Consider the following 21,114-nt stretch of genomic DNA (forward strand, 5'->3'; position numbering starts at 1 on the left):
TATTGTGCTCAGTACTGGAGACCATATCTCCAGAAGGATATTGATACTTTGGAGAGAGTTACGAGAAGAGCTACTAAACTAGTACATGGATTGCAGGATAAAACTTACCAGGAAAGATTAAAGGACCTTAACATGTATAGCTTGGAAGAAAGACGAGACAGAGGGGATATGATAGAAACTGCTAAATACATAAAGGGAATCAACAAGGTAAAATAGGAGAAAATATTTAAAAGAAGAAAAACTACTACAGGACATAGTTTTAAATTAGAGGGGCAAAGGTTTAAAAGTAATATCAGGAAGTATTACTTTACTTAGAGAGTAGTGGATGCAAGGAATAGCCTTCCTGCAGAAGTGGTAGCTGCAAATACAGTGAAGGAGTTTAAGCATGCATGGGATAGGTATAAGGCCATCCTTCATATAAGATAGGGCCAAGGGCTATTCATAGTATTCAGTATATTGGGCAGACTAGATGGGCCAAATGGTTCTTATCTGCCAACACATTCTATGTTTCTATGTTTCTTTGTTTTGTTGACTACATCATAGGTCGATATTATTCTAATAATGTTGGCTTTCGAAGGGCTAGATGTTCTTGGGACTAGCCAACTGTTTCTATCCTGTATCTCTGCATGCTGGAATGCCTCCCTCAAAACGTGTGTGGCGTAACCTCTCACCTGGAACCTACGAAGTAACCCCCGAGATTCACAAAAGAATTCTCTGGGTCAGATAAATTTCTTTGCATCCAAAGATATTGTCCATTTGGGATACCCCTTTTTAATACAGCAGGATGATAACTGTTCCAATGTAATAAATTATTGGTGGTGGTGGATTTTCTGAAGATTGTATTTGTCAATCTATTGGATTGTTTGATGAAGTTGACGTCCAAAAACATCAATGTGTCAGGATGGAATTCAAAGGTAAAAGACAATCCTATATCGCTGTTATTCAAGGTACCAATAAACGTCTTAAACTCAAATACATTACCATTCCAGACCAAGAACACATCATCAATGTAACGTGTCCAAAATTCAATCTTGTAACTCCACCATGTATGGTCATCAGGGAACACAAATAAGTTCTCCCACCAGCCCAGGCAGAGATTCGCATATGTGGGGGCAGAGGGGCTCCACATAGCGGTCCCCCTGAACTGGTGGAAGAACTTCGTGTCAAATAGAAAATAATTATGGGTAAGTACAAAGTCAAGTAAAGTAAGCATGAAGGCATTATGTGACATACAATTTGTCCCACGTGTCTTGAGGAAGAAAGCCACAGCAGGGATGCCCTTGGTGTAAGGGATTGAGCTATACAGTGACTCAACATCGATACTCGCCAGAGAACATGATGGATCAACTGTTAAAGTCTCAATCTTGCGCAGAAAGTTAATTGTGTCCCACGTGAAAGAGGGGAGTGCAGATACAAACTGTCTCAGAATCTTATCTATATAGACACCACAGTTCCGTGTCACTGAGTTCATCCAAGACACAAAAGGGCTTCCCTTAAGGGGGTAAAGCCCCTCATTGATCTTAGGGAGCCCATCAAATGTTGCTATCTGGGGTGAACTCATAGTAACATAGTACATAAGATAGTACATAAGGCCGAAAAAAGACATTTGTCCATCCAGTTCGGCCTGTCATCCTGCAAGTTGATCCAGAGGAAGGCAAAAAAACCCTGTGAGGTAGAAGCCAATTTTCCACACTTTAGGGGAATAAAAATTCCTTTCTGACTCCAATCAGGCAATCAGAATAAATCCCTGGATCAACGATCTCTCTCTAGTAGTTATAGCCTGTAATATTATTACGCTCCAGAAACACATCTAGGCCCCTCTTAAATTCCTTTATTGTACTCACCATCACCACCTCCTCAGGCAGAGAGTTCCATAGTCTCACTGCTCTTACCGTAAAGAATCCTCTTCTATGTTTGTGTACAAACCTTCTTTCCTCCAGACGCAGAGGATGTCCCCTCGTCACAGTCACAGTCCTGGGGATAAATAGATGATGGGATAGATCTCTGTACTGACCCCTGATATATTTATACATATTAATTAGATCTCCTCTCAGTCGTCTTTTTTCTAAAGTGAATAACCCTAATTTTGATAATCTTTCAGGGTACTGTAGTTGCCCCATTCCAGTTATTATTTTAGTTGCCCTCCTCTGGACCCTCTCCAGCTTTGCTATGTCTGCCTTGTTCACAGGAGCCCAGAACTGTACACAGTACTCCATGTGTGGTTTGACTAATGATTTGTAAAGTGGTAGGACTATGTTCTCATCACGGGCATCTATGCCCCTTTTGATGCAACCCATTATCTTATTGGCCTTGGCAGCAGCTGCCTGACACTGTTTTTTGCAGCTTAGTTTGCTGTTTATTAAAATTCCTAGATCTTTTTCCATGTCAGTGTTACCGAGTGTTTTACCATTTAATAAGTACGGGTGACTTGCATTATTCCTTCCCATGTGCATAACTTTACATTTCTCAGTGTTAAACCTCATCTGCCACTTATCTGCCCAAGCCTCCAATCTATCCAGATCGCTCTGTAGTAGTATACTGTCCTCTTTAGTGTTAATTACTTTACACAGTTTAGTGTCATCTGCGAAAATTTATATTTTACTATGCAAGCCTTCTACAAGATCATTAATAAATATATTGAAGAGAATAGGGCCCAATACTGACCCCTGAGGTACTCCACTAGTGACAGTGACCCAATCTGAGTATTTACCATTAATAACCACCCCCTGTTTTCTATCATTGAGCCAGTTACTTACCCACTTACAGACGTTTTCTCCCAGTCCGAGCATTCTCATTTTATATACTAACCTTTTATGTGGTACAGTGTAAAATGCTTTGGAGAAGTCCAGATACACGACATCCATTGATTCGCCGCTGTCAAGTCTAGAACTTACCTCCTCATAGAAACTGATTACATTTGTTTGACATGATCGATCCCTCACGAAGCCATGCTGATATGGCGTTATTTGCTTATTTCCGTTAAGATGCTCTAACATAGCATCTCTCAGAAAACCTTCAAACAGTTTACCCACAACAGATGTTAAACTTACCGGCCTATAGTTTCCAGGCTCTGTTTTTGGACCCTTTTTGAATATTGGCACCACATTTGCCATGCGCCAATCCTGTGGGACATTCCCTCCATTTTGAGTCTAGAAATATTATGGTATTTGATTTCTGATTGTTTAATCGTCTCTATTAGTGTTGATCGGGCACCAAAGTGCTTGGGAAGCTCGAGTAGAACACTATGGGATGCTCGGGTGCTCAGCAAAGCACCCGAGCACAATGGAAGTCAATGGGAGAACCCGAGCATTAAACCAGGCACCCCCTGCTCTGAAGAGAAGAGGATATCTGGTTCATAGAAAAAGGTCATAAATTTATGGAAACACCACTGAAATGGTTTGGAAACAGCATGGGGAGGATGTCTAGATGCATATTGGACTCCCAGGTCGCTGCTGGGAACGATGTTGTCCGAGTAGTACACCACTTTTACAGACAATATACGCACCAAACCGAAGATAAAATCGATTTTAGAGGAAAAATTGTTAAGAAACATTCTTTCCTGTATATTTACTTGTCCATAAAGTGCAAATGCTGCAAAAAATGACAAGGAAGAGGCACTCCGATACAACCTGTATATCACATAAAGGAGGGCCTCATTCACATTGTGGTACAATTGTTCAGGTAGTGGGACTCCTACACTCATAAAGCCTATGAAAGGGCTGCCAAAAAAGGAACCGGCACTCCAATACACCCTTTATAACACGACCCTTGAAAAATGATGATTGATTGCCTGCTGGTGACCCTCAAAAACATTAGGAGCAAAGGCCTGCTGGTGACCCTCTAAAACATTAGGGGCGAGGGCCTGCTGCTGATCTGACCATCTAAAACATTAGGGACGAGGGTCTGCTGCTGATCTGACTATCTAAAAAATTAGGAGTGAGGGTCTGCTGCTGAGCTGACCATCTAAAACATTAGGGGCGAGAGCCTGCTACTGATCTGACCATCAAAAAAATTAGGGGCGAGGGCCTGCTGCTGATCTGACCATCTAAAAAAAAATAGGGGTGAGGGTCTGCTGCTGATCTGACCTTCTAAAACATTAGGGGTAAGGTTCTGCTGCTGATCTGACCTTCTAAAACATTAGGGGTGAGGGTCTGCTGCTGATCTGACCTTCTAAAACTTTAGGGGTAAGGGTCTGCTGCCGATCTGACCTTCTAAAAAATTAGGGGTGAGGGTCTGCTGCTGAGCTGACCATCTAAAACATTATGGGCGAGGGCAGCCTAATAAGCATGTTGATATGATGGAGGAGGAGGACGAGAAAAGTAGGATTGAACCATATACTGTACCTTTTTTGTGGTGGAAGGGGTGCATGGGAATACAGTGTATTCAATACACCATAAAAGCCACATTTAAAGTGCCTTTATGTTCAGCCGCTTTCCTCTGGTGGAGTAGAGAAGTCAGGGGCAATCCAGGCCTTGTTTATTTTTATAAGAGTCAACCTCTCAGCATTTTTAGTTGACAGGCGGATGCGCTTATCAGTTATTATGCCCCCAGCAGCACTAAATACCTGCTCTGACAAAACGCTGGCAGCAGGGCATACCAGCACCTACAAGGTGTAGAGCGCCAGTTCGGGCCATGTGTCCAGCTTGGACACCCAATAGTTGTAAGGCACAGAGGGATCATTAAGGACACTGACACGGTTTGCTACATACTCCTTCACCATCTTCCAAAACTTTTCCCTCCTTGTGACACTAGGCTCCGCATCAGTATGATGGTGCTGGTGGGGTGTCATGAAACTGTCCCAGGCCTTGAAGAGTGTTGCCCTGCCTCTGTTGGAACTGCTGTGTGTTCCCCTCATCTCCCCTCATCGGTTGCCTAAGGAACTACGTACTCTGCCGCCAGCGTTGTCAGCTGGAAACTTTTGGAGCAATTTTTCCACAAGGACCTTCTGGTATTGCACCATTTTGCTAGTCCTCTCCATCAAAGGAATGAGAGATGAGAAGTTCTCTTTGTAGCGGGGGTCGAAAAGGGTGAACAACCAGTAATCGGTGTTGGCCAAAATGCGTATAGCGCGAGGGTCACGGGAAAGGCAGCATAACATAAAGTCAGCCATGAGTCCCAAAAGACAAGACTTTGCTGTCCTCATCAGGAAGATTACTCTCAATCTCCTCATCCTCTTCCTCCTCTTCGGCCCATCCACGCTGAACAGATGGAATAAATTTGCTATGCTTACTACCCTCTGTAGCGGAGGCAACCGTCTCCTGTTCCTCCTCCTCATCATCATCCAATTCGCGCTGAGAAGACAAACTGAGGGTGGTCTGGCTGTCACCCTGTGTAATGTCTTCCCCCATTTCCACCTCTTCCACATGCAAAGCATCTGCCTTTATTGTGAGCAGCGAGCGTTTCAGTAGACACAGAAGTGGGATGGCTATCCTGATAATAGCAGCATCAACGTTCACTATCTGTGTTGATTCCTCAAAGTTGCGTAAAACCTCACAGAGGTCAGACATCCATGCCCACTCGTTGCTTGTGAAGAGCGGAAGCTGACTGGAAAGGTGACGACCATGTTGCAGCTGGTATTCCACTACTGCCCTCTGCTGCTCACAAAGCCTGGCCAATATGTGGAATGTGGAGTTCCAGCGCGTGCTCACGTCGCACAACAGTCGGTGAGCTGGCAATTGCAAGCGCTGTAGATGACTTTTGGAAATAGGCACACACGAGGACCAGCTTCATCAGTAGCTCAGGCAAATTGGGGTAGGTTTTGAGAAAACGCTGAATCACTAAGTTGAACATGTGGGATAGGCATGGTATGTGTGTGAGCTTGCAGAGCTTCAAAGCCACCACCAAGTAACGGCCATTATCAGACACAACAATGCCTGGTTGTAAGTTGAGTGACTAGAGCCACAGCTCAGTCTGGTCCCTTATACCCTACCACAGCTCTGCTGCAGTGTGCTGTTTGTCACCTAAGCAAATTAGTTTCAGAATGGCCTGTTCCTGCTTCCCCACTGCAGTGCTACACTGCTTCCAGCTACTGACTGATGGCTGACTGGTGCTGCAAGATGAGAATTCAGATGTGGAAGTGGAGAAGGAGAAGAGGGGGGGGTTGCAGCCACTAATGTAGGTGGTGGGGGAAATCCTGTTGAAAGTTTGGCCCGTACTCTTTGGCATTGGTAGCACCTGTGCTATCCCAGGGTACAACTTGCTCCCGGCCAACACAACGTTCACCCGGTATGCCGTCAGGGAAATGTAATGTCCCTGGCCACAAGCATTTGTTCATGTGTCAGTCGTTAAGTGGACCTTCCCAATAACTGCGTTGGTCAGGGCACGGGTGATGTTACGGTACACATGCTGGTGTAAGGCAGGGATGGCAAATCGGGAAAAATTGTGGTGGGTGGGGACTGAGTAATGAGGGACGACCGCCGCAATCAGGCTGCAGAAAGCCTCAGTGTCCACAAGCCTAAATGGCAACATTTCCAGGGCCAGCAATTTTGAAAGGTGCGCATTTAGTGCTATGGCCTGTGGGTGGGTGGCTGGGAATTTGTGCTTTTGTTTAAAGACCTGGGGTATGGACATCTGTACGCTGCGCTGAAACACAGAAGTGGATGTGCTAGATGATGGTGCTCGCGAAGGTCCAGGTGCAGGGCGGGAGGCATCCGGGCCTGCGTCTTGGACAGTGGATTGGCCAGCACGTAACACAGGGGAAGAGGAGGCAGTGGTGTGACGCGCAGACACTGATTGTGAACCCAGGCGTTTTTCCCACCTATTAGGGTGCTTTGATGCCATAGGGCGATCATGCTGGTGGTGGTGAGGTTGCTAGTGTTCACGCCCCTGCTCATTTTGGTACAGCACAGGTTGCAAATGACAACTCTTTTATCGTCCGCACTTTCCTCAAAAAAGCGCCAGACTGTGGAACACCTACCCCTTGGCAAGGGAGATTGCTGCAAGGGGGTGCTCCGAGGAACAGTTGCGGGCCTGTTTGGTGTGGCCCGCCTTCTCCCTTTTGTCACCCCACTGCCTCTTCCAGCCTCTTATGGTGCTGCGGATCCCTCCCCCTCTGTACTGCTATCCTCACTCGGCTTGCCACCTTCCCAGGTTAGGTCAGTGATTTCATCGTCCACCAGCTCCTCGTCCACTTCCTCACTCTGGTCATCCTGCTGACTTGTTGACCTAACAAGAACCTCACTTATTGACAACTGTGTCTCATCTTCATCATTAACCTCTTGAGACACTAATTGCTATTGACTTCCCTACACTATCTTTCCCTTCTTCAGCACAGCTCTCCCTGACTAACACGGAGCCAAACACGTGTCATCGGGTGCTATATAGCACCCGATAACGCGTTCCGGCTAGCCAATCACTGTAATGCCAGTAACCAACATGGCTACAGCATTACAGTGAATGGCAGTACTTACCTATATGTTCATTGGCTCCGTAGCAGCCAAGAAATTTGCAGGGAGGAGACTTGAGTATTGCGCTCGAGCACATGCGGTATTCAGCCGAACATCGCCATGTGCCGAGCATCGAGATGCTCGAGCCGAACTGGTGTTCAGCTGAGCATGCTCGAACAACACTAGTACACATTGACCCTGCTATATTGTATCGCCTTGTTATTGGTTTTCCATGGCACTGACTGTAAATAGCCTACATTGGTAATTTTTGGAGCCCACATGTATTTTTTTGTATCAAGTCGTTGCTCCATATTTTTTATGCTCAGGTATTGCTCCTTAAGGTCTCTAATAACAGATGATTATCTTATCAGTTGTTTATGTTGTATTGCCCTCTTTGTCCGCTGATGAACCTTTATCAATCTACTTGGGGAAACGCGTTGAGATTTAGGGTATTATTTTTTTTTCACAATTTTGCTAGGGCTTCTAACTTGTTAAGGCTTCTAGACTTAGGTACGAGGACAGAGGGCATCCACCATCAGGGTGTGCCACTGGGCTGAGCCATTTTCTAGGGTTCCGACAGGATCAGATTTCCCGCTATGTAGCCCTTATTTATCCCTGATGCCAAGTTTATCACTGATTATCGGTATAGTAGTGCTACGTTGGGGTATACATTGATAGCCTGAATTGGGATCTTTTTATATAATATGTATTAAAAGTTATGTGTCACGGAAGGTGTACAGGAAACAAGACAATACAAAATGAATATATGACTCACTGGATCCAAAACTAAGGAACAAAAAGGGAGACCCCTGCATAAGACCTGGCACTCTCCCTGACTGCTCAGCCTATGCAAACATCCCAATGGTAGATGATCGCATATCCTCGTACCTCGACTGTATAACACCTGAACACCCTATAATAGTGAGGGGACACGACCACCAGCTCCCTACACTAGACACGGAGGGAGTGAGGGTCACCTAGGATACAGCGCCTCGCTCCAGCACGCCCATCTTCAACTCTATTCGATCCTCCCCCTGCTTCTGCCTTCCGAAATCTCGCGCCTGCGCCATTCGTCGCGGCATTCGGCGCAGGCGCAGTCAATGTCTGACCGCTCCGTGCTCAGACATTTCCACTGCGCCTGCGCCGATGACATCGGCGCAGGCGCAGTGGAAATGTCTGAGCACGGAGCGGTCAGACATTGACTGCGCCTGCGCCGAATGCCTCCGAATGCCGCGACGAACGGCGCAGGCGCGGGATTTCTGAAGGCTGAAGCAGGGGGAGGATCGAATACGGTAAGAGATGGGCGTGCTGGAGCGAGGCGATGGGCGGCAAACTGCAAGGTAGACGGAGCCCCTAGGTGCTGGAAAAACGCCTGCATAGCACCTAGAGGCTCATTTGCATAAAGATATAAGTGCTTTTTTTGAGGTATGGGCCGAACGGATTAAGGTAATAATTAGCTTGTAAGCTACATCAGACACTAGCGGATCGCTAGTGTCTGATCACCAAATATGTGATATGCAAGTGGTAGAAACCCTTTAAAGCATGATTATTATTTTTTGTTTCAAAAATGATATTATTGTGTAAAACTTAAATAAATAAAAAAGTATACATATTTGGTATTGCCACGTCCGTAATGACCTGCTCTATAAAATTATCACATGATCTAACCCCTCAGCTGAACACCGTAAAAAAAAGTGGCAAAAAAGCAATTTCTTGTCAACTTACATCACAAAAAGTGTAATAGCAAGCAATCAAAACGCCATACGCACCCCAAAATCATACCAATCAAACCGACAGCTCATCCCGCAAAAAATTAGCCCCTACATAAGACAGTCACCCAAAAAATAAAAAAAAGACTATGGCTTTCAGAATATTGAGACACACATTTATTTTTTTCCCAAAAATGCTTTATTATGGGAAATTGAAACAAACAACCAGAAAAAGTTGTCATATTTGGTATTGTCGCATCCGTAAAAACCTGCTCTATAAAAATGTCACTTGATCTAACCTATCAGATGAACATTGTAAATAACCAAAAATTAATATGGTAGCTCCTTTCCTTCTGCGCCCTGCCGTGTTCCCGTACAGCAGTTTGCAACCACATATGGGGTGTTTCTGTAAACAACAGAATCAGGGCAATAAATATTGAGTTTTGTTTGGCCATTAACCCTTGCTTTTTTTCTGGAAAAAATTGATTAAAATGGAAAATCTGCCAAAAAAGTTAAATTCTGAAAATTCATCTACATTTTCCTTTAGTTCTTGTGGAACACCTAAAGGGTTAACAAAGTTTGTAAAATCAGTTTTGAATACGTTGAGGGTGTTGTTTCTAAAATGCGGTCATTTATGGGTGGTTTCTATTATGTAAGCTTCACAAAGTGACTTCAGCCCTGAACTAGTCTTTAAAAAGTGGGTTTTGGAAATGTTTTGAAAAATTTCAAGATTTGCTTCTAAACTTCTAAGCCTTCTAACGTCCCCAAAAAATAAAATGTCAATTTTAAAATGATCCAAACATGAAGTAGACATATGGGGAATGTAAAGTAATAACTATTTTTGGAGGTATTACTATCTATTATAAAAATAGAAATTTGGTAATTTTTCTAAATTTTGGGGAAATTTTGCATTTTTTTATAAATAAAAATGAAATATTTTGACTTAATTTTACCACTGTCATGAAGTACAATATGTGACGGGAAAACCAAATGGCTTGGATAAGTAAAAGCGTTTTAAAGTTATTACCACATAAAGTGACACATTTGCTAAAAATGGCCTGGTCCTTAAGGTGAAAAATGGCTTGGTCCTGAAAGGTTTAATCTGTAGGCAAGGTGGTGAAACTTAAGTTGAAATCTGTGCTGAATCCACAGTGCAATGCACTGAAAAACCTGCTTGGAATGCATACGGATTTTGCTGCAGAATTGCTGCAGATGTGCGGAACCATCTTCAGTACCCCAGATCTGGGGGGTATCTGCAAGTGTTTAATGCTTTATATACAATGTTATGTAATGTAATGTGTTTCTATGCCATTTATTTCAACAGGGAAGGTAATGGTTGGCAGGCACAGGGCTAACCACCCTGTCCCTCCCCACTTAGTGGGAGTGGGCTGGTCCTGCTTCCTGCCAGTAGGGGGAGTTCTAGTCTAGCTAGAGAGAGGAGGGGGAGTTCCTGTTGGATAGTGAGGGAGAGAGGAAGCACATGTCAGAGCTCCCACTCCCAGGAGCCGTATCCAGAGGGAAATTCAGGAACCAGATATTCTTCTCCTGTGAGAAAATCTTAATACTGCCTCAAGAAAACACTTGAGAGACAAGACAGCAGAGTGATCAGCGGAATACAGCTTTACAGACACTGCTGCAAGGTGAGGGACAACAGCTCAGACACCACAACCTACCTAAACCATCACTAGGGCAGACTAACATCATAGGGCAGACTAACACCTATATCTTCAAGTGCTTGCTAGTGCCAACCTATTGCCATCCAACCAGCCACCATACCTCATCATCTGGTGCCAGCGAATGCACTTTGCATTTACTACTGCTGGCTGTACCAGAAGTTACACTTTTACTTCTGGCCTGATTCTTCAAATTACCTTTTCATGCACCGAACCCCAGGGAGCAATGGCCTGAGGGAGTACACCATGACACAACACCTCATCAGGGCCACTACCACTCCCATCCTCTGCATTGGCTCCTCAGGGGCTTGCTGCACATCTGCATTAAAGCCCATGCTTGCCATTTCGTTTCATGTTCCCTATATGAAAAACAGCATCCAGACAGAGAACCAGCATTATTGTGATACCTGATTAAGGGCACATTGTCAGTCACACATACATAGCTTCTTCTATCTAGACATGTGCTGCGGATGTCTTTACAATATACTCACAGATGACAGGAAGACTTAAATACATTTCCTAACCAAGTGCTCCTCTTATGTGACACAGTGATTAAGGTCTTGACAGGAAACACACAAAACCCTTTTCTGTTGGTATGACAAGTCCAATAGCAGAAAATCCATCAATGCCAGTTCAGATCTGCTGTCAGCATGAAGGAAAACAGTCCTAGCACCTAAGAATCAGACCTGGCAAATGCACATTATGCTTTGCAATTGCAAAATAGGGCCAAAAAAAGAGCCACAACTTTTTTTTATTTTTCCATGATAATTTTCATTAGGATCAGTTTTCAGTATATAGAACTTGTTGATTAACCTTTTTTTTTTTTTTCATTTTGATGGCAGGGTTGGAAAAAAAATCTGCATGTTATGCTGGCTGTTCATTTCCAGCACTGCCCCTGTCCTCCTGCTGGACGCTGGTATAACCATCTTCCATCCTCTCATGATCTCCCGGTGGTCTATTCCTCCTGGCAAAGTCCTTTTCCTTCCAGGTGGGTATGGCCACTAAGGCCTGCTGCTGGTCTGCTCTTCTTCTCTCCATCCGTAGGGTGCATTTGTCTCCTCTGGCTCTTAAAGAGCCACTGTCCATCCACCCCAGTCTTGCCCAGCCAATGGTTGGTCTCCTTAGGGTATTTTCCTGTGGGAAGATTCTAGAGCAATAAGTACTAGGTGTCTAGTATCCCACTAAGGTGCACCATTTTCTTGCTTTGCCTATATACCAGCCTACTTGTCACTAGATTTGACCCTTCATTGTCTGACCTGACTTCCCTGTTCCTCGTTCAGACAGTGAGCTGCACCCCCTGACCCTTGGACCAGTTTTGGATTCCATGAACTCTGCCGTCCCTGACTACGGTTTTGCCTGACCCCTCAGAACTCTGTGCCGATTTCTCTTTTACTCTGATTGCATCCATAATACATTGGCATACGTTCAGGCCGATATTAGGCCTCAGATCTCCTGGCAACCATTGACCAACCCACTGTACAGGTGTATATACGTAATTTCCACTTGTCCCAGAATGTTCAGGAGGCTCCTGGGAAATATGAAGACTGCCTGTAGCAAGTAGGCACATCTCCTTGGAGCCGGCCTGCACCTCAGAGAGAGCAGTACTGGGTGAACTTTAATCGTATGGTGCTGGGATGCCACAGTTGCCAAGATTCCCGAATTGGCAGGTAATTTTGAGAGATAGTACCTGGGATAGTACCTCCTTTATGTAAGCAGAACTTGGGGAAATTCACAGGGACATGCTGGAAACTTACTTCAACTAATGATGGTTCCAGAAAAAAGGAAGCAAATTCTATGTTGGCCTATGTGCACTTGCTGCATTTCTTTTGCATTTGTAACCCTTCGTGTTGTGCAAATATAAATAAATATTATTCATTATTATTATAGTGCCACCATATTCCGCAGCGCTTTACAAAACAAAAGTAACTGGTTAATATACAACTGAAACACTAGGAAGGGATAAAAATAGGTCTGCCATATGTCAAGCCATAAATGGGTGGTCCTGCATGGTTTGATAAGTTTTTGGGTTTCGGGTTCTATTTGTCCCAAATTTTCCGATAACAAAGTTGGTAAGTTTGTGGGATGCTTCATGATCAAACTCTAAATGTACATTGAGGGGATGTCACCATATCATGAAAAGATGGCATGACCCATGGACCTCCCAGAAGCCAATTTAGAAAAGTTGCAAGTATTTGTTTTGTTCTGCACCATGGTTTAGGATTTACATCCCGCCTTTGTGTACAGTGTGGAAAGGGGAATAATCTATGGTGCCCGCTTATCTCCTGTGCTAAAAAAGGATCGGCCATGTTGAAATCCAACATGCCTGATCCTTCCTTCCTGCTTTTTTCCACTGGGGAGACCCCATACACATGTCTTTGGTCCCCCCTGTAACAATGGGCTTCAGCTGACTTTCCTCCAATGTGTCTGGCCACCGTAAGAACTGCTCTCCTGGTTTAAAAGGCATCATTGTACATAATCGTCAGACTAGGTAACACCAGGCAGTATTTCTCTGCTTTCTAAATTGTCAGATACAGATAAATCCTGCCTAACAATAGTTTTCATTTTCCTCATAAATGTCAAAATCTCCCTCAATACTAATAAGCTTTGCATTTAGCCACGTGTATGGGGATAGCGGCTGAGTTTCTGTGCATTTCTGGCCGGAGCGCTCCCTAATGAGATGCATTAATGGGATTCCCTGCCACGGTCTTATATCAGTGGTTCGATGATAAATTTCTGCAGTGATCACGGCTATTTCATTTGGCCGGGAAAGGGTTACAAATCACAAAATAATTGAATAACTTTTGAATTCTAAAACTTTGCAGGAATCTATTTGGGAAACATAATTGACTTTGATTTGTAGCCTCTTTGGATGTTGATCGCGTTGTGGTCATTTGACCTTTGTAACTTCGCTTTCCTTAATTTGCTTATACTTTTGTGGTCATTGGCTTTGACCAAAATCCAGACATAAAACATTGCAGATAAGGTCCCAGACACATTACTGCGGGGACAATTGTGTCCACATCAATCACATCTGACATTGTTGTAGAAAAATGACTAAGATCTAAAGGACAGTCAAACCTAAGACGCAGCCTTCTTTATGTAAGAAGAATTTGGGGAAATTCACAGGGACATGCTGGAAACTTACTTCAACTAAAGATGGTTCCAGAAAAAAGGAAGCAAATTCTATGTTGGCCTTTGTGCACTTGCTGCATTTCTTTTGCATTTGTAACCCATTGTGTTGTACAAATGTAAATAAGTATTACTATTTATTATTATAGCGCCACCATATTCCGCAGTGCTTTACAAATTCATAGGGTACAACTGAAACACTAGGAGTCAGGGCCCTGCTCGCAAGAGCTTACAATCTATGAGGAATTGGGGGTGACACATAAGGTAGGTGATAAGTAGGATTTGAGCCATTATTGAACTGCCAGGAGTGGTGGCGGCTGATCTGCTTCGGGTAAGGGGATTGCTAGATAGAGGATCGAGTTTAGGCCAGAGGAGTTGGTGGGGGAGAAGTTTAGTCGGGGAAAAGTCATTTTAGGTAGCTTGATAAGATGTGTTTTTTAGGCACGTTTGAAGGTGGAGAAGTTGTGAATTGACCTAGTATTACAGTGTCCTTAAGGCCAATTGAGTGGAGCTTGGTAAGGAGGAGTTTATGGTCTACGGTATCAAACGCTGCAGAGAGATCCAGCAGAATCAGTAGAGAATAATCACCATTTCTTTTTTTTGTTGTTAGGAAATTGTTAGACACTTTTGTAGTTTCTGTAGAGTGAAGAGGGCAAAAGGCAGATTGTAAGGGGTCAAGAAGAGAGTTTGCAGAGAAATAGCTTATTAAGCGAGAGTAGACAAGACGTTCGAGGAGTTTAGAGATGAAGGGGAGGTTAGAAACAGTTCAGTAGTTAGCAGCACAGATCGGGTCGAAAGATGGTTTCTTTAATAGTGGTGTTATAACAGAGTATTTGAAAGAGGAGGGAAAGATTCCAGAAGAGAGAGGTTGAAAATTGTAGTTAGATGAGTGATGACAGCCGGGGAGAGGAACTGGAGTAGGTGTGATGGAATAGGATCATTGCTACAGGTCATGGGTCAAGAAGAAGAGAAGCCTGGAGACTTCTCCCTCTGTTATAGGGTCAAAAGAAGAGAGAGAGCATGTGGAGGAATGGGAGGGAGAAGGATTGAAATTATTTGGGGACTGGGAGATTATTTCCTGCCGGATACTGCCAATCTTGTCTCTAAAGTAGGTGGCCATGCCATCAGCACAGAGGTCAGTGATGGGTTCTGGAACTTTAGGGCTTAGAAGGGAATGAAAAGTGTCAGTCGTTTTGGGGTATTTGAGAGTGAGGAGATGAGAGAGGGGAAGTACTTTTGTTTGGCAATGTTGAGAGTCGAACTGTATGTTTTGAGCATGAATTTACAATGGAGGAAGTCTGCTGACATTCACAATTTTCTCCATAAGTGTTCTGCAAATCTGGAGCAGCGCTGGAGAAAACGTGTTTCATATGTGTGCCAGAGTAGCCGTGTCGGGAGGGTCGGATTGATATTGGAGCAACTTCATCTAGAGTGGTTTTGAGATCCTGGTTGTAATGATTGGCAGCCAAGTCTGGACAGGGGAGGGAAGAGATTGGGGTAAAAGCTAGTTGTAGGGTGTTAATAAGTTGCTGGCAGTTAATGGTGTGTAGGTTTGTGTAAGTGTGAAAAGTAGGATTGTCATGAGAAAAGTGAGAGGTCTTTATGGTAAATGAAAGAAGATTGTGGTCAGAAAGTGGGAAGGATAAGTTACAAAAGTTTGAGACTGAGCAGTGACGGAAGAAGACTAGATCAAGTATATTGCCCTGTTCATGCATGGCAGAGGAAGTAAGTTGTGATAGGCCAAGATAGGAGGTTAAAGAAAAAAAGTGAGCGGCTCATGGGGAGTGCTGTCAGCATCTTTTCTGGCCCCATTGAAGTGAAAACAACGGCCGTGTGCATGAGGTCTAAGACAGAGTATAGCGGCCGCTAAGTAAGAAGAAGCAGATGCATAGCTTGTAGCACGGAACTTGCAATGGGGCCATCAACTATGACATGTCAGGAGCAGAAGGACAATCTCTGCACCCCTTTAGTTAGGCACATGCAAATATGCATTAATTATTAGTGCATCATTGCAAAAATTCTACAAATTGTAATTGCATATTATTATTATAATAATAATGTATCATTGGATTTAAAGTTAACACAATTTTATGTAGATGGTTAATCTGATTTTAGTTTACTGCTGCCGTGAGAGGAAGATGTTTTCTGCTAGAAAAATAGTATTGTAGATGTAGAATTGGGATATCAGTATGGCAGCTCTATTGTTCTCTTGTGGAGCACTGCCTTCATTAGTGTAATGTGTGATGGAGTCATTACCGGGGGCTCTGTATTTGTGTGTGTATGTAGCAGTGCTATGTTTGTTGCATACATGTAGCATAGCTGTGTGTGCATGTAGCAGGGCTGTTTGTTGTGTGCATGTAGCATAGATGTGTCTGCATGTAGCAAAGCTGTGTTTGTTGTGTGTATTTAGCAGACGTGTGTTTTTATGTATGTATGTATCAGAGAAATTATTATATATTTTTTTCTGTTGTCTAAACCTAGGGAATGTCTTATCATCAGGTGCATCTTATGGTCCGGAAACTACAATACATAGAGCATTCACATGTAGGGTGTCAATATGTGATATTTTGATGGTAGAGTCCCTTTAATCATTGCTGATCTTTAATACTGGCCTTGGGCACGGTGAAGTGCTTAAAGTACACTCTCAGCAGTCGCACACCCGGCAGTTGATGGCTACTTTCACACTTACGTTGTTAATTCCAGTATTGACATCCGGCAGATTTTGCACATCAGGATGCATCCATTCCAGTAGGATGCGGTTGTGTGAAATCAAAATGGAAAAAAAATGCATTGAAAGTCAATGGGTGACGGGTCTGGATTTTTAGTCTCCTAAAAAAACGGATCTGTCACCATTGACTTACATTGTTTTCAGTGCTGGATCAGTCCCCCCCCCCCCCCCCCCCGTTTTTATGACCGGACACACAACCGCAGCTTGCAGCGGTTTTGTGTCTGGTCACAAAACGGTATGCTGCCGGAATGTTAGACATCCTGATGCATCCTGAACAGATCTCTTTCCATTCAGAATGCATGAAGACATGATCTGCCAGATCTCAATACTGGAAAACAACAACTCAAGTGTGAAACAGGCCTAAGGGTGCCAAATGTCCCTCTGCCACATGAGACTTTTAAACGAGAACACAGTAGGTAGGAGCTCTGCTACCAGGGGTGCACCACCAAAAAGGCCAGGTGAGGCGATTGCCTCAGGCAGCACCAGAGGGGGGCAGCGGAAGGTCCATGGGCAATGAGTGCTTTCATTGTGGTGAAGGGGTTAGGTTAAGAAATTGGCATGGGGGGGGGGTGTAGTTTCAGTTATTGCTTTAGGCAGCAGAAAGGCTAGGTGCACCCCTGTCTGCTACAGATATTGCATTGGGGTCCAGGATCTTCCTGTAATTGCAGTAAACCCTGAAGAACATATGCTTAGCATATCTTGTACTGGAATATTTAGAAAATTCCTCTCCTGGAGCTCCCGTTATCTCCTGACATGGCCATAATTACACCACTGGGACAGAACTGTGACGTCTCGACCCCCTAATCTGCATTGAGCTGCAGGCTACTGCTCTATTATCCACCACCATAATTGAGTGTTTTTACTGCAGCATGTTAGGTAAATTCTGCTAGAAGATCCTTGAATGCACTTAAACACGCTGCAACATCCCCATATGATAAAGCCATCCCTGCCGTCTGCATCTTTTTTTTTTCCAACATTTGCTCGGAGCCTCCAAAAGAGGGCAGTGTTGGCGCAGAATTCCAGTAAGACCTCCTCTCGGTCCTAACTCCTGGCATACACCATAAATACAGTCCATCTCCATCTCCGCCTGGCGTTTAGAACTTTCTGCATGCGAACTTAACTGTACTTTAAGAAAAGCAATCTTTTTGCTAAGGTGTATCTCCTTGGTCAATAACAGGCAGAGCGCAAGCAGCAGAAAACTGAACAATAAGGAAGCGCGGCTCTTCCTAGCGGAGAGGTGCGAGGTCTCGTCAATGGGAAAATGCAAATGAGCAGAGAATGATAGATTTATTTGTCATTAGGCAACACGAGTTTTACAACTCTATCTCCTAACTGTTGAAAGGTTAACATGACTCCCCGCGCTGACATTTGGTCGCCCATCATTTTATTGTGCTGGATATCAAACTTGTTTTGTATTGCCCGAGAATCAGGAAGCAATCAAAATCCCTTGCTTCTCCGTGCTACATTCCAGGCTCCTTCATTTCCACTTTCGATATGATTCAATTAGTGAATTACTCGAACACTCACCGTGTAAACTAGGACTCGTGGAGAAGCTTTAATTTGCAGCACAGAATTTATTTCCTGTCTTCAATGGCTCCGATGAATTTTGATGCTGAGTATTTCGTTATAATTAGCTGCCGATGGCTCGGAAATGTTTGCTGGATGGCGGGACCACAACCTGCTGATTTATATAATTCCATGGCGCAATTCATATCTCATCCGGTATTCTATTTCTAGTATGTATTATATGGGAGGGTGGTAGGGAGACAGATTAATGAGATTGCTCTGGCGACCACATGTTTTAAAGGGGTTGCGCACTGGAGTAATATTAATAACTAGAGATGAGCGGAGTATTGAAAAATTCAATACGGCTGCTTCGCCAAATTTTGCTAAAATAATCGCTTTGTGACAAATTACTTTGTCACAAAGCACATTTCTTTGTAAGTAGTGGGTGCAATGACAGGGAGCGGTGCACCGCCTCCCCCCACCTTTTATTGTACCCCTCAGATGCAACGTTCATACATGATCACGGCATCTGATGTACAGTGGATATAAAAAGTCTACACACCCCTGTTAAAATATCAGGTTTTTGTGATCTAAAAAAAATGAGACAAAGATAAATCATTTCAGAACTTTTTCCACCTTGAATGTGACCTATAAACTGTACAACTCAATTGAAAAACAAACTGAAATCTTTTAGGTGGAGGGAAGAAAAAATAAAAAAAAATCTAATAATATGGTTGCATAAGTGTGCACACCCTTAAACTAATACTTGTTGAAGCACTTTTTGATTTTATTACAGCACTCAGTCATTTTGGGTATGAGTCTATCAGCATGGCACATTTTGACTCGGCAAGATTTGCCCACTCTTCTTTGCAAAAACACTCCAAATCTGTCAGACTGTGAGGGCATCTCCTGTGCACAGCCCTCTTCAGATCACCCCACAGATTTTCAATCGGATTCAGGTCTGGGCTCTGGCTGGGCCATTCCAAAACGTTAATCTTCTTCTGGTGAAGCCATTCCTTTGTTGATTTGGATGTATGCTTTGGGTCGTTGTCATGCTGAAGTTCCTCTTCATGTTCAGCTTTCTAGCAGAAGCCTGAAGTTTTTGTGCCAATATTGATTGGTATTTGGAACTGTTCATAATTCCCTCTAGCTTAACTAAGGGCCCAGTTCCAGCTGAAGAAAAACAGCCCCAAAGCATGATGCTACCACCACCGTGCTTCACTGTGGGGATGGTGTTCTTTTGGTGATGTGCAGTGACCAGACATATGAAGAATACAGGAGATTGTTGTCACATGTACCACACAGCCAGTACTTGCCAGATATTCCTGCAGCTCCTTTAATGTTGCTGTAGGCCCCTTGGTAACCTCCCTGACCAGTTTTCTTCTCGTCTTTTCATAAATTTTGGAGGGACGTCCAGTTCTTGGTAATGTCGCTGTTGTGCCATATTTTCTCCACTTTATGATGACTTCACTGTGTTCCATGGTATATCTAATGCCTTGGAAATTATTTTGTCCCCTTCTCCTGACTGATACCTTCTAACAATGAGATCCCTCTGATGCTTTGGAAGCTCTCTGTGGACCATGGCTTTTGCTGTGGGATGTGACTAAGAACATTTTAGGAAAGACCAACTAGAGCAGCTGAACTTTATTTGGGGTTTATCAGAGGCACTATAAATAATAGCAGGTGTATGCTGACTCCTATTTAACATGATTTTTAATGTGATTGCTTAATTCTGAACACAGCTACATCCCCAGTTATAAGAGGGTGTGCACACTTATGCAACCACATTATTTTAGTTATTTTTGTTTTCTTCCCTCCTCCTAAAAGATTTAAGTTGTACAGTTTATAGGTCACATTAAAGGTGGAAAAAGTTCTGAAATGATTTATCTTTGTCTCATTTTGTCAGGGGTGTGTAGACTTTTTATATCCACTGTACAAAACAAGGTGCAAAATGTAAGAAAAAAAAAATAATCATGCTTGCCTGCTCCATTTGCTCACGACGCGCCGGCCGCGGACATCTTACTTGAAGATCTTGTGCGAAATCTTCTGCTGCCCAAGATGACATCATCACGCCAGTCGGCGTGGTGCCATCATACGTCACTGCACACGGGATTTCGCTGGAGATCTTCAAGAAAAATGGAGGCAGCCGGCCTGTCCCGAGCAAATATAGCAGGTAAGTATGATTTTTTTTTTTGCACTATTTCAGGTTAAACCGATTCGCAAGCACGAGGGAATTCGACTTCACGGCGAATCCAATTTATTCTGAATTTCGCATCACTCAACACTATTAATAACCTATATGCAGGATAAGTCATCAATATCAGATCAGCGAGGACCGAAATTACGGCAACCCCACGTAATTGAAGAGCTAGCTGCGTTCCGGTGAGCACTGCAGCCTCCTTACAGGCTACCAAGCACAGCGCCATCCATTGTATAGTGGCGGTACTTGGTATTGTAGCCCAGGCCTTTGCACCTTAATGAGACTGAACTAGGCCAAGGCCATGTGACTAAAAGTAACATCACTTGTCTAGGAAGAGGCTGCAGATAGTCAGCGAGGGTACCAGAAAGCAGACCCTGCCAATCATTATTACTCCACTGCACAACCCCTTTAAGGGTGGGGCTACATAGAGACATGTCAGATGACAGTAGATGAACAGTGTCGCAGTGCAACACCCGACATACCGCGACAGTAGCATAAAATCCAGACCTGATGAATTTTGTGTCAGAAGTCGCACATGACTTTCATGTAAATTGCGCCCGACATGCGACACGCCTGTGTCTGTGACTTGGCTCTGTTTTACAGCCAAATAACAGCTCTGAAATAGTCACATGACCACAAGTGGCAGTAGCAAATATTTTTTGGCATTGCAGTCCTGCTCCATTGAAGTGGAGGAGAATGAGCTGCAATCCGAAATACTAGTGGCGAGCAAAGTATCGGAAAATTACATTCAGCTGCTTAGGCGAGTTTGACAAAAAATTTTGCT

The sequence above is a fragment of the Bufo gargarizans genome, chromosome 8, assembly GCF_014858855.1.
Source record: "Bufo gargarizans isolate SCDJY-AF-19 chromosome 8, ASM1485885v1, whole genome shotgun sequence".
Taxonomy (NCBI): Eukaryota; Metazoa; Chordata; class Amphibia; order Anura; family Bufonidae; genus Bufo; species Bufo gargarizans.